General features: G+C 44.1%; 1 protein-coding gene across 4 annotated transcripts in view; it reads right to left on the bottom strand.

Moving 5' to 3' along the window:
* PAQR8 (progestin and adipoQ receptor family member 8) overlaps positions 1–13,554 on the bottom strand; it is a 52,569-nt gene that overhangs the window by 20,028 nt on the left and 18,987 nt on the right. For 2 of the 4 annotated variants that reach the window (XM_082411699.1, XM_082411698.1), the window contains exon 2: positions 4,395–4,483. The exons of 1 other annotated variant lie outside the window; for it this stretch is intronic. The gene's annotated coding sequence lies outside the window, so the exon portion shown is untranslated. Of the gene's footprint in view, positions 1–4,394; positions 4,484–5,053; positions 9,318–13,554 lie in introns of all 4 variants that reach the window. One more of the 4 variants, XM_082411700.1, reaches the window with a different exon arrangement.

Here is a 13,554-nt window from a genome sequence, read left to right on the forward strand (position 1 = left end):
TAATTATGCTCTGGAAAGCAAGTGGTTTTGGACTTGCCTCTCCTGAGAACCCAAATCTGTATGCAATAAATTTCAGCCCTCACAAATGTTTAACTTGGGCTTCCCTGGTGGCGCAGTGGTTGAGAATCCGCCTGCCAATGCAGGGGACACAGGTTCAAGCCCTGGTCCAGGAAGATCCCACATGCCGTGGAGCAACTAAGCCCGTGCACCACAACTACTGAGCCTGCGCTCTAGAGCCCACGAGCCACAACTACTGAGCCCGCGTGCCACAACTACTGAAGCCCACGTGCCTAGAGCCCGTGCTCTGCAACAAGAGAAGCCACCGCAATGAGAAGCCCATGCACCGCAATGAAGAGTAGCCCCCGCTCGCCGCAACTAGAGAAAGCCTGCGTGCAGTAACGAAGACCTAACACAGCCAAAAATAAATAAATAAATAAATTAAGAAGAAAAAAAAAAAGAATGTGGATCAACCATAGAGCTTTTTCAGAGCAAGGATTGTCTGCTCAACAATATTCCAGGCTACCAAGGCCACAGAGGAGGAATAAAATAAGACCACCTACCTCAAGCCACTTACAAGAAGAGTCAAACTTCACGAATCAACAGCCACCACCAGACCGCACGTAACGGAGTGTTAAGTGGAGAGAAATACAAACAGGCCTCTACAGAGCAGAGCTGCTCGGGGCGGCTGGGGTGGCCGAGGGGGACACAGGCCTGTGCTGGGCCTGGGAGGATAGGACTTACACATGTGAAGGGGTGAGGAGCGGCCTTCCAGGAAAGGGGCAGAACACGACCCAGGATGCTATGGCCTCTGTGGGCCCACGAGCAGAGGGGCCGATGCGGAAAAAGGAGGAAGTGAGTGCGGTGGGTGGCGTGGCATTAGCGAAGTGAGTTTAGGTTTGATGTTGCAGAAGGAAGAGGGGAGGTTTCTCATCCCTGGAGTTTTTGCTTGTTCAATCCTTATGTCACCTGAGCTCGGGGAACTCATGCTATAGACCAGCACCTCCTCTCCTGGCTTAAGTGACACTGCCCTCTGTGGTCCCGCCTCTGCTTTCTTCTCCCATCACCCTGTCAACTGCGGCATCTGTCTCCAGGGTTCCACCATCGGCCCCCTTTTCTGCCTCTGGTACCTCTCACACAGACACTTCTGCCATGTCCTTGGCTTCAGCCAGGCCCTGTTATCATAGGATCCCCAAATACATGCCTCCAGCCAGATCTTTCCTGAGCTTGGATTCAAATGTCCAGCAGCTCTGGTTTTGTCCAACTGAATATCCCATGGGCGTTTCAAACCCAACCTCTTCAGCCTCCTCCTTCAGCCCAGACTTGACCCGTCCCTACCTCTAATCAGTCATGGAGGCCTGTTGATTTTATCTCAACGTTTCTGGAATCCATTTGTCCTTTCCATTTCTACCGCTCCCCCTTGATTTGGGCCTTCAAGATGAACTTGTGTTGATGAGGAAAACAGCGGTCTCATAACTGACCTTTCTTCCTCAAGAGATGGTTCCCCCACCTCACATCCCTAAACCCGCCCTCTAGTCTCCAAACCACTTCACGGTGATAGTTTAAAAGTGGAGACTGATCACTACTCCCCTCCTCAAAGTCCCTCAAGAGCGCACCATTGTCTACCACACAAATTCTCAGCCCGAATGTGAAAACAGGCCCTTCTGTAGACCTCCTTCCCCGTTCCTATTCCAGCCTCCTTTCCCAGAGCCCACACCCAGGCCACTTGGATGGCCTGGATCACAACACTGGGAGTTTTTCAAAGGTGCAACACTCTCTGTCTCCCCTGTATGCTTCTGCACACAAGGGCAGCTCCAGCAACCCCAGCTCATCAACACTTTGCCCAGGCGCCAGCTCTGCCTGTGGGCTTTCCTAACCCCAGGCTGGATGAGGGCGCCCCAGATCCCACCTACCCTGGCCTTGCCTCCCCATCACACTTCTCTCCTGGGGCCCTAACCCTTGGTGATGAGCTCACTTCCCACCACACCTGGCTGCTTTAAGGGCAGGGGCTGCGTGGCATGCAAGTTCCTATGTCTAAGATGATATGTGGCATATAAAATAATCATACACCTAATCATGATTTACTGAACAAATAGTTCTTTAGGCCCAGACGTACTGCACCAATTTCCTTCTGTTCTGCCAGGTTAAGGGAAAAAAAGAAATAATGGTTTGCAAGTCGGGAAGTCTGGCTGTTAATATTTGCTCTATACCATGAGCAGTGTGGCCATGCCCAAGACATTCAGCTACTCAGGGTCATTTTCCTCACAAATAAGGGTGGGTGGGAGACGATTTCCTGTCTCTCTACCTCTCAGGAAAAAAAGAGAGTCGATAATGATAAAATGGGCAGTAGCTGAATGATGCTTTGAAAAGGCAAACCATGCACATTAAAGTACCAGCAATATCTGAACTAAAGAACACACAGAAGGATTATAATTTAGTAATATATATATATATTTTTCTACCTTATAATTGATTTTAATGCAATCTTTGAAAATTGAAAAGGAATATAATATTTTTAGTTACATTTCTGGGATGCTTCCAACTGCTTTATTAAGAGCTTTAATTAGATTTAGATTATAATGGGATTGGAATTAAAAGTTCTATTTCTTGAGTACAACATCTGCACCATGAATTCAGTTAACATTCACAAAAAAGTGTTATAAAATGTTACATCATGCCTTGGACTCTTTAGGGGTCCAATCTTAAAGTTTTATCTCAGGTCCTCCTTTAAAACTATTAATAATGCTAATAGTTTTACACCTAGAGTATGCCATCTAAAAAAACTAAAAGCTCCATGTTTGCGAAACGGACATAGTTTGGTACTGATGACATTTTATCCGGAGGCCAAATAGAGGACTCTAAAGCAATGGTGTTCCCTGATCTATTACAAGGGCCCTATGGGAACTGACCACAAACTTGGAATAGCTGATTCCCTGGAGAAGCCCTGGATGAGGAATTAGCAGTTCCAGCTCTACCACTAACTATGGGATTTTAGGCACATCACTCAACTTCTCTACACTTGTGTCTTTGTCCATAAAACTGGGGGTATAATCTCTACAAGTTCTAATGCTAAGAAATTCTGTAATTCCCCTGGACTATGTTTTGCTTCGTGCTAAAGATCCGGCAGTGTGCTGAAGTCACCAACAAACAGATCCTGTGACATCACCTCGTGTCACGGCCTCATGCAGATGTCAGGAAGGTGGCCTGCTGGTTGCTGGACAGAGAACAAAAGAGCAGCAATTTCCATCAAAGAGGGCAGAAGAAACGCTTCCAGAATCCACAGAAGCCCAGCCTCCCACAATGCTGCAAAACCATAAATGGCTGAGAAGGAACAGCAGCCAAAATGCCAGCTTGATACCCATTTATAAGGCCTGGAACCCTGCTGTGAGCAGCCTTTGGTCTGACCAGAGACAGAGGTAGACTTGCAATGGCCTCAGACAACCCCAGGACCTCCTCAGTTATCCATCAAGTGAGAGGCTGCTGGGCCCACACTGATCTTTGCAGCCACATCTGCCAAGTATCATACCACTGTTTATAAAGTCATATTTTAAAAAGCGGCAGTACCAGCAGAATCCTATTATGAGCAGAGACAATTTTAACATGGATTCAGATTCACCAACCGTTAATGCATAACCACTCCATATTTAAGAAAACCTAAAAAACAAATAGCATTTCAACATCCAAAAATGGGAGATCTGATTTAATGATGATAAATCTATACAATAGAATACTACACACCCATTAAAATAATTATGTAGATATATTACACTTATTGTTATAGAGAGATACGCAGGACATAAATATGTGCTCTATTTGTTTCTCACTGCAGTCTCCCCGACACTTAGAACAGTGACTGACCAGCACATAGTAGATGCTCAACAAAGATTTGCTGAATGAATACATGAATGGAAGACATTAGTACAAGGAAGAAGCAAATTAAAAGTATGCATCCCATTTCTGTAAAGATATACCTACGGCACAGAAAAAGTATGGAATTGCAAATAATCAAAACATCAATACAGATATTGCTAAGTGGTGGGATGACAGGGGAATTTTACTTTTTGTCTGGAGTCGATACTATTGTTATAGTACTTTTGACGATGAATATTTACTACTTTTGTAAATGAAGTTACTGCTATTCAACAAATAGGAATATCTGACAGAAATCTGTAAAAACTGGTAAAACGATTAATTAGTACAATTAATTAGTACATCCTCCCCCCAGCTGCCAAAACACCCCAGCATTATAAAGGAATACATACTTATTTGTATTATTCTGTGGATTTTGAGCTCAACTAGTTAGCAGATCATGTAATAAAGTTATTGTCAGGAGAGTCAACTAGAGAAAAAACACACAACCTAAAAGTTGAGAATTATGTTTTATTCGGGGAACTTACTGAGGACTATAGGCCAGGAGTCAGCCTCTCAGATACTCTGAGGATCTGCTCCAAAGAGGTGAGGGAGGAGCCTGGATATATAGGAGTTTCTGTTGGAAAAACAACAACAACATGTAGCAGAACATCGCAAGATCACTACTAATCTCAAAAAATAGACATCTCAAGTTAATGATTTTAGTGCTTTTCTATGTATGGGCAGATGCAAGAGTCTGGGCTCCTTGAAATTATTCCTCTGATATGCGTCTTAACTCTGTAGGGCCAGTATCCAGTTTTTCTCCACCCTGAATGCCCCTCAGGGCTCACCGCAGGGGCAGCTGCAGTGGATGAGGGCTTGATGGTGGACAACATTCACTGTTTACTGGAATGGCAGGCAACACGTTTTGTCTGCAGGAGTAACCTAGCTATACTTGCCACCACGGATGTAAGCTAATGGTCATGGGGCTGGGGGTGGGGCGTTAAACGGGAAAAAAATTGTGTAACATCTGCTGGTAAGGCAGCAATCACGTTCTCTTAGCTTGGGAAAACCAGTATATGCAATATTGTCGCAAGACTTTTCCCGCTGCGCACAAACCCAAACAGAGTTAAGAAGGGAGTCAGTCCCCGACCTTGTGGGCACCTGGCGCGGCTGAACCCTGCCTATAAAAAAAAGCGAGGCACACCTGTGTGCCAGTGTGCCAGGAACACATGTCACCTGGGCTCAGTGACCCCCTCCACCTCTGAACCTCTTCCTCTGTGGCTCCGCCTAACATGGGCAGGAGAAAGAAAAGACAGCATTATAATTTGCTGCTCTGCCCTGGGGATTTTTCTCTTTCTCCAGCTGGAACTCTCAGCTGGGACTCCTTGTATTTTCTTTTTTGTTACTTCCCGTCCTTCCCACATCTCAGCTCACCTCCTCACTTGAGCAGGTACTATTTTCAAAACGCATCAGTACAGACCCAGAATGCACCGCCCACATGCAATAAGTAGTATCTGTGTTTAAGTCTAGCGGGAGAATTCGGAGGAGCTGGGAACAGTTTAGAACACATTGAGCAGTCTAAGGTCAACGGCCAGGCTGGCTGGTATGGTGACCCTTTTCCTTCAGAGACTGCTTGTTTGGGTAAAGGTAAGCTCTGATGTCTGAACGGCCTGTTAATTAAAGCCTGGGGTCAGGAAGCCTCCCAGGACTTTCCACAAGAGTGTAACCACTGGCTTCATTCGGCATGGTCTGGCTTCAGCTATGCAGCCTCTCGCCTGTAGGAAGCTTCATCACCTATCGGCAAACCTGCTGGGACCCGGGCCAGCCCAGGTGAACTCCGGAGAGAGCCGCAGATTGCCATTGGCAGGAAATCAATCCTGGAAATGTACTTTCCATAGCAGAAGAATCTGATAACCAAGAAAAGCTGGGTTGGTGCGCTGTGTAAGGAGTTCGGCGTTTCCTAGCAATTCAACGTTAACCCCTTTGCAGCTAATGCTGTACACTCCCCTGGTGGTCCCAAGACCTCGGCTTTTTATTTGCTACCAAGAATCAAGCAGGTTGCTTCATTCTCAGTTTCTCTTTAGACAGCCTCAAGGCCTTAGTTCAATTCCACATTGGCCATGAAGTTTTCTCCAGGTCATCTTAATTTCTTTCCTCCCAGAATGCTTACCTACCTACTCCACACGTTTCGGTTAGCAGAACGTCTGGACTTACGTGCTACTTCCCTGCTGTGTGTGCAGAGAGCCCTCCTGGGTTGCAAGTTCCCTGAGACAGAAACACGGACTTACCCATCCTTTATTCCTCCTATCAGCAATTATCAGAGGAAAGGTGGCCCAGAATGTGTCAATGGATGACTGTTCAAAAACAGAGTGAAAGAAGACTCTCCTTTGGCCCTCTTTGCTTCTAAAGGTAAAACCGGTAAGATTTTAGACAAGGAACATGTTAGGGATTTTTCAACAGGAAACAACATCTGACTTGGATGTTGTTTATCTGGGTGTAGTTCATCCACTTGGGAGGTATCCATAACAATATTTAAATTGTTCACCGGATTTCCAATCACCAGATGACTTTTAGTCTATTTCCTCCTATCATTGGTACTTTTGTGCCCAAGAATGCCTAAGCAAAGATGCAGGGAAGGGAGGCCAGGCAGAAGAAAAATAAAGTAAAAGAACATTGAGGCGGAAGAAAAATAAAGTAAAAGAACATTGGAGCAGGAGTTAGGAGACCTAGTTTTTTATTCTCATTGCATAGAAAAAAGCAGAACAGACTGTCCTGGTTCCCTGAACAAGCCACACACTTCGCATCGCCAAGTACCCCTCTACGCCTGGCAAACCCTGCTTCTCTCTCAAATCCAGGCTCAGCTATAACCTCCTCTGTGAAGTTTAGCAACAGACTCAAGCAGAATTAATCACAACCTGTTATATCCCCTTAGCCTTATGATGTAGCTGGTTGTACGTGTGCCTTCTTTACATTAAATTGTGAAATTCATTGAGTTGCACAAGGAAGTCACTCAAGACATTAAAAAAATCTAAGTTTGTGTTACTTAACTGTGAGACTACCTGAGGCATGGAGAATTTTTTTCGAGTTTCCACTATTATCTTTTTTATGCATATAAAAATTTGCATTTTTAATTTTTTAAAAATAATTTTTATTGAAGTATAGTTGATTTACAATGTTGTTAGTTTCAGCTGTACAGCAAAGTGATTCCGTTATACATACACACATATATATATATATATATTCTTTTTCAGATTTTTTTCCATTATAGGTTATTAGAAGATATTAAATATAGTTCCCTGTGCTATACAGTAGGCCCTTGTTGGTTATCTATTTTATATATAGTAGTGTGTATGTGTTTAATCCTGAACTCCCCTGCCCCGAGACACAGAGAACTGAAGTGATTTATTCACAGCTCTAAACCGAATCAGCCCTAAGGTAGGGGCACTGCTTCTGACTTTCATGCTCAAGAGCCCAGCCACCTAGGTCTCCGAAAATGAAAGCCCATAAAACACAAATGGAATAGGAAGAGCTGGATAAGACGTGGGAACCCGTGTGCCTGTGAGCTGACAGCAGGCTAGTAATCCTGGCTCCCGCTGGGACATCTGGCTATGTTGTCCAGAGCCCTCTCCCAGGACATTCCAGGAGGCTCTCCTAAGGGAACCCCTCTCCACTATGGCCTTTTCTACAATATGAAGGAGAAACTCATAATCAGTAGCTGATCTGGTTAAAAATCCTTAGTTATTCCACAGGCGAGTTTCATCGGAAAAGTTGATTATTCAGTTCAGACCAACAGCTGTGAAATGTCGCACTGCTCTGGTCTTCATCTCCATTCTATTACAACCTGGCTTGCAACAAGGCGGTAGTGGTTTCTCACTCGGGGTTACTTGAGCTCCAGGATCTCAGATTTGACGTTCCTCCTTCCTGATCACAACGCTCCTAATTTCCACCTGGACTATTTCCTCACCCCAGCTCACACGCTCCAGGCTCCTCATAACCCCCAGCCCTTCTGTCTTACTTCACCTGCTTCACTTGCCCCACTGCCATCCCAACGTGCCAGCCCCTTTGCTTCTACCCTGGAGTACTCCACGCCTGCCACCCAGCCCCATCCTGATGACATCGAATTTTTCTGTTTCCCTCACCAATACTGTGTACTGCTTTAAAAAGGCATCAACATTATGAGACCATGTTGTATCCGTGCCTTTTAACCTCAACAAGACTTCACTTTATCCATCCGGAGATCCCATCAGCATCTTAAGCTTTGCGTGTTTAAAACCAGACCTCTGCTGGGACTTCCCTGTCAGTCCAGTGGTTAAGACTTCGCACTTCTACTGCAGGGGGCGTGGGTTCCATCCCTGGTCAGGGAATTAAGATTCCACACGCTAAGCGGCACAGCCAAAAAAAGTAAATAAAAAACAAACAAAAAGTCAAACCTCGGCTGTGCCTAGTTCTGTTACCAGTGTGACCAATCTCCTAGTCACCAAGCCTTGAAATCAAAGTGAAATTTCTCCTTTTCCTCCTTCCCTCACATTCCAGTCATCAAATCCTGCCCTCCCTCCTTTTTTTTTTAATTGCAGTATACTCCTTCTCTCACTCCCCTGCAGGCTGGTACACTGTCCCAGCTAAACCATGATGATAACCTCCTAACAGACCTTGCCTCCTCCAATCTCTGGCCACAGTTCCGTCTCATTTGATTTAGCTAAAGTTCAGCTCTGATGAGGATAATGCCCCAAAGCTGCCAGGAGCCCTCTCCTCTCTGCCAAGTAAAGCTCAAATCCCTGAGGCTGCCGTCAAAAGTCTTCCCTGCCCTGATCCACATCCTCAACATTATCCACTGTAGATTTCATGAAGAACGAAACAGAGTGAAGGGAACAGAACATGTCAGGGTGCACCTCACACATTAAGGATAAGTACTGTCATGAAACTCCTGGTTCCTAAAATAAAATAGATCTCTTACTAAGGGTCACGTTAAAGTTTGAAAACCACGGATCTATATACCATTTACTATTCCTAAACATGCCCTGTGACTTTCTCTTTCATTCTGAAATTACAAAATACTTCAAATATACAGAAAAGTATAAAGGATGATACGACAAACAATTGCTTGTCAAATCTTATGTCATATTTACATAAAAATAAAATCTTGTCAGATTTTATTTTTAAAAAAATTTTTTAAAGGTATTTTTAAAAAAATTTATTTATTTAATTTATTTATTTTTGGCTGCGTTGGGTCTTTGTTGCTGTGCGTGGGCTTTCTCTGGTTGCTGTGAGTGGGGGCTACTCTTCGTTGCGGTGCGCGGGCTTCTCATTGTGGTGGCTTCTCTTGTTGCAGAGCATGGGCCCTAGGCGCCCGGGGTTCAGGAGTTGTGGCTCACGGGCCCTGGAGTGCAGGCTCAGTAGTTGTGGTGCACGGGCTTAGTTGCTCCGCAGCATGTGGGATCTTCCCGGACCAGGGTTCAAACCCATGTCCCCTGCATTGGCAGGCAGGTTCTTAATCACTGTGCCACCAGGGAAGCCCTACTTCAGATTTTAAAATACATTCATGATCCAGAGAAAACTCTAATTTGAAAAGATACATGCATCCAGTGTTCATAGTATTACTATTCACAATAGCCAAGACATGGAAACAACCTAAATGTCCATCAACAGATGAATGGATAAAGAAGATGAGGTAAATATACAATGGAATACTACTCAGCCATAAAAAAGAATGAAATAATGCCATTTGCAGCAACATGGATGGATCTAGAGATTATCATACTAAGTGACGTAAGCCAGAAAGACAAACACCATATGATATTACTTATATGTAGAATCTAAAATATGCTACAAATGAATTTATTTACAAAACAGAAACAGACTCCCAGACATAGAAACAAATGTATGGTTACCAAAGGGGAAAGGGGCGGGGGAGGGATACATTAGGAGTTTGGGATTAGCAGACACAATCTACTATACATAAAATAGATAAGCAACAAGGTCTTACTGTATAGCACAGGGAACTATATTCAATATCCTGTAATAAACCATAATGGAAAAGAATATGAAGAAGAATGTATATATATATGTATATGTATCTGAATCACTTTGCTGTTCACCAGAAACTAACACAACACTGTAAATCAACTATACGTCAATTAAAAAAATATATATATGCATGTATATAAATATAAATATATGCGTGTACGTATATATGTGTATGTGTGTGTATATATATGTATGACCGTACGCAAGCCTGTATGTATCATCTATGTCTATAATGCAGGTAACTGGGACCTAGCCTCCTATAATCACTCATTCCTTTCCTTCCTCCCCAGCAGCAGCCACTATACACTGAACCTGGTGTTTTTCATTCCCACTGTTTTCTTATGAAAACATTATGAGATTATAAAATTATATAACTACATGTAATAATATAATAAAAAATCATAAAATTAAAAATCCAGGGCTTCCCTGGTGGCGCAGGGGTTAAGAACCTGCCTGCCAATGCAAGGGACATGGGTTCGAGCCCTGGTCTGGGAAGATCCCACATGCCACGGAGCAACTAAGCCCACGTGCCACAACTACTGAGCCTGCGCTCTAAAGCCCGCGAGCCACAACTACTGCAGCCCACGCACCTAGAGCCCATGCTCCACAACAAGAGAAGCCACCGCAGTGAGAAGCCCGCGCACCGCAATGAAGAGTAGCCCCCGCTCGCGGCAACTAGAGAAAAGCCCGCGCGCCGCAACGAAGACCCAATGCGGCCAAAAATAAATAAATTAATGTTAAAAATCAAAAATAAATAAATAAAAATAAAAATCCATAAACTATATATATTGTTTGGATATTTTTAACCTTTATATAAATTTTGCACCTAACCTCCTGCAGCCTTCTTTCTTTCATTTAATGTTTTGTGTTTTTTCCACATTAATTGCTACATGATTCTCTAATTGATTCATTTTCTCTGCTGAATATTTTCCAAATACCCCAATTTATTTGTCCATCCTCCTGTGGACGGACATGCAGGTTATTTCCTGTATTTGCTATGACGAACAAGGCTGCAGTGTGGTCTTCTTAGCTGTGTGCCTACAACGGGGATTCCCCTTCAGGTCTTGGGCCAGGCTGTTCCCTTTACCTGGAAGGGCCTCCTCCCTATCTCTACCTTAGAAAACCTCACCCATTCCTGAAGGCACCTCTCAGAGAGTGATTCCTCCACACCTTCCGATCTACCCAAAACAATATCCCTTCTCCTGCAACCTGCAAGTTTGTGTCACAAAATGATGTCATCACATATAACTTTGTCCTGTGGTTGTTTGGGTACTTCTATATCCCTAGCAGGCCTTACGGGCAAGCACTGTCTCATGTGGCATTAAATTCCCTCCCCCCAACTTAGAGCCTGGCTCGTAGATTTGCCCAGAGTAGACCCTCAATGAGTGAATGTGGAGTCCACTGAGCTTTCCTTCTTTCTTTTGCTACTAAGTACTGCTATCACCACGGAATGACTTATATCTAATGACAAAGGTATATACCTAAAGGGTGCTACCTTCCCATGAATTATCATTTCACCACCAAGAGAAGCCTGTCTCTACCGTCCACACTCTGTGCTGGGAGAAAATGGATGTAGAGGGGGACACTCTCAGCTTGATAACCACCTGGGGCCAAATGCCTGTGGGCAGCTGCTTGTGCATAAAGATCAAGGAAAATATTCTTCCTCCTCTCTTCAAAGCTCCCAAGATACCACGTTTATGCCAAAAATTTTATAAGAAATTTGTTCAGGGAGTTCCCTGGTGGCCAAGTGGTTAGGATTCCGGGCTTTCACTGCCATGACCTGGGTTCAACGCCTGGTCGGGGAACAGAGGTCCCACAAGCCGTGTGGTGTAAAAATAACTGTGTTCAGAACTAAAAGCAAACATTGGGCAGATAACAGTGTTACCAAAACACGGGTTGGGGGGGTGAGGATGGGGCTATTTTTGAGCTTGGTGCTGTGCTTTTTCAGTCAACCTATGCTCATTGCCATCAGCGTAGACAGGACTTAAGAGAGGAAGTATGCTTCTCCTCCCTTCACCTCGCCCCTGCAACTTTAGCAATGATCGTGCAACTTTAGTCTGGGGAGAGAGTCGCAAACAGCACGTGTGTTTTCAGTGGCTGCTGGTGTGGCTTCAGAATCCTCGCCTGGGGCCAGGATCTTGAAGGGGCAAAGGTGCCTGATACCTACAGATGTTCATCTCCCTTCCAAGTTCAGTGTCGTGGAGGTGGGGGCATGGTGATGGATTTCTTCCTGATTCCAAAGTAGAGATTCATGCTCATTGTACTTCTTTTTGATTAGACATGGAAAAGGTTAAAAAATGAGATGTGAAAAAAATCAACTCAAGAATCACTGCTGCAAATCTCTTTCAATTTTTTTCCTGAGTACAAAGTAGTGGCTTAAATGATGGTAAGTTGATACCTCTGTATACCAGCCTCATAAATTAGTAATCTAACATGTCCAGATCACAGGATTTTTATAAGCAGCTCACCATTCCATGCCCTATGACCTACCAGATAAAGAAAAACAGAAGTAAGTACTCTTGAGCTGCACTGCCTAGTTTTGGGTTGACAGAAAGCTCAGCTGAAGCCCTGAAAATCCTAGTCTTATGGAGTTTAAAACATGTATTGGAAATGGGCTAAACAACAACATGCAAACTTAGGTGTAATTAAAAAATCAAACTCCTGACTGTTGTTTCTAGGTTATGGAGTTTGACTGTAGAAAGGGCCAAGTATAAGAACAACCATTTCTCTTTACTGTAATATAACCTCAAGTCTCAGATGACATCTGATTATAATCTGTGCAAAGTGCTACCGGAGTGCCTGGATTGTTTTTCCAATTGAGTTGAAATGCCCATGTCCACAGTTTCTGCGTCAGCTGCCCACCACTCATGAACTTTACAGAGACACACCACGTGATCATTGCCCGGGCCTCGCCACATATCATCTGGGGGCCCTGGACGATCTAGATACCGACTGTAATCACAGCCGAGAGACAGACAGCTCCTTCCAGGCCTTGCTCAAATCTCATCTTCTCAAGGAGGTGCAGACAAAAAATGTTGCCTGCCATTCCAGTAAACAATGAATGCTGCCCACCACCAAGCCATCATTCACTGCAGACACCCCTACAGTGAGCCTTGAGGGGAATTCAGCGTGGAGAAAAACAGGATACTGGCCCTACAGAGTTAAGATGTACATCTACGGAATAATTTCAATGAGCCCAGACTCTTGTATCTTCCCATAGATAGAAAAACACTCAAGTCCTTAACTTGAGATGTCTGGTTTTTGTGACTAGCAGTGATCTTTTGATGTTCAACTATGTGTTTTGTTTTGTTTTGTTTTGAGCAAAAACTCCCATATATCCTGGCTCCTGCCTTACCTCTTTAGAGCAGATCCTCAAAGCTGTCTGAGAGGCTATATCCTGGGCTATAGTCAGCCCTCGGTGAGGTCCCTGAATAAAACTTAACTTGCAACTTTTAGGTTGTGCGTTTTTCTTCAGTCAACAGGGGCCTCCCCACTGTCCTATTGATCTAATACTGCATTTGCACCCTCCTGAGCTCTCTAGAACCCTGATACTCTGCTTTACTCTTTTTTTGGTTTTCTATTGTACTTTTCACCTTGTGACCTAATATATTATAGTCTTTCTCAAATTTTTTAAAAAATTGTGGTACATACACCTAGCATAAAATTTCCCATCTTAACCGT

This window comes from Balaenoptera physalus (genome assembly GCF_965194825.1).
Source record: "Balaenoptera physalus genome assembly, chromosome: 11".
Lineage (NCBI taxonomy): Eukaryota > Metazoa > Chordata > Mammalia > Artiodactyla > Balaenopteridae > Balaenoptera > Balaenoptera physalus.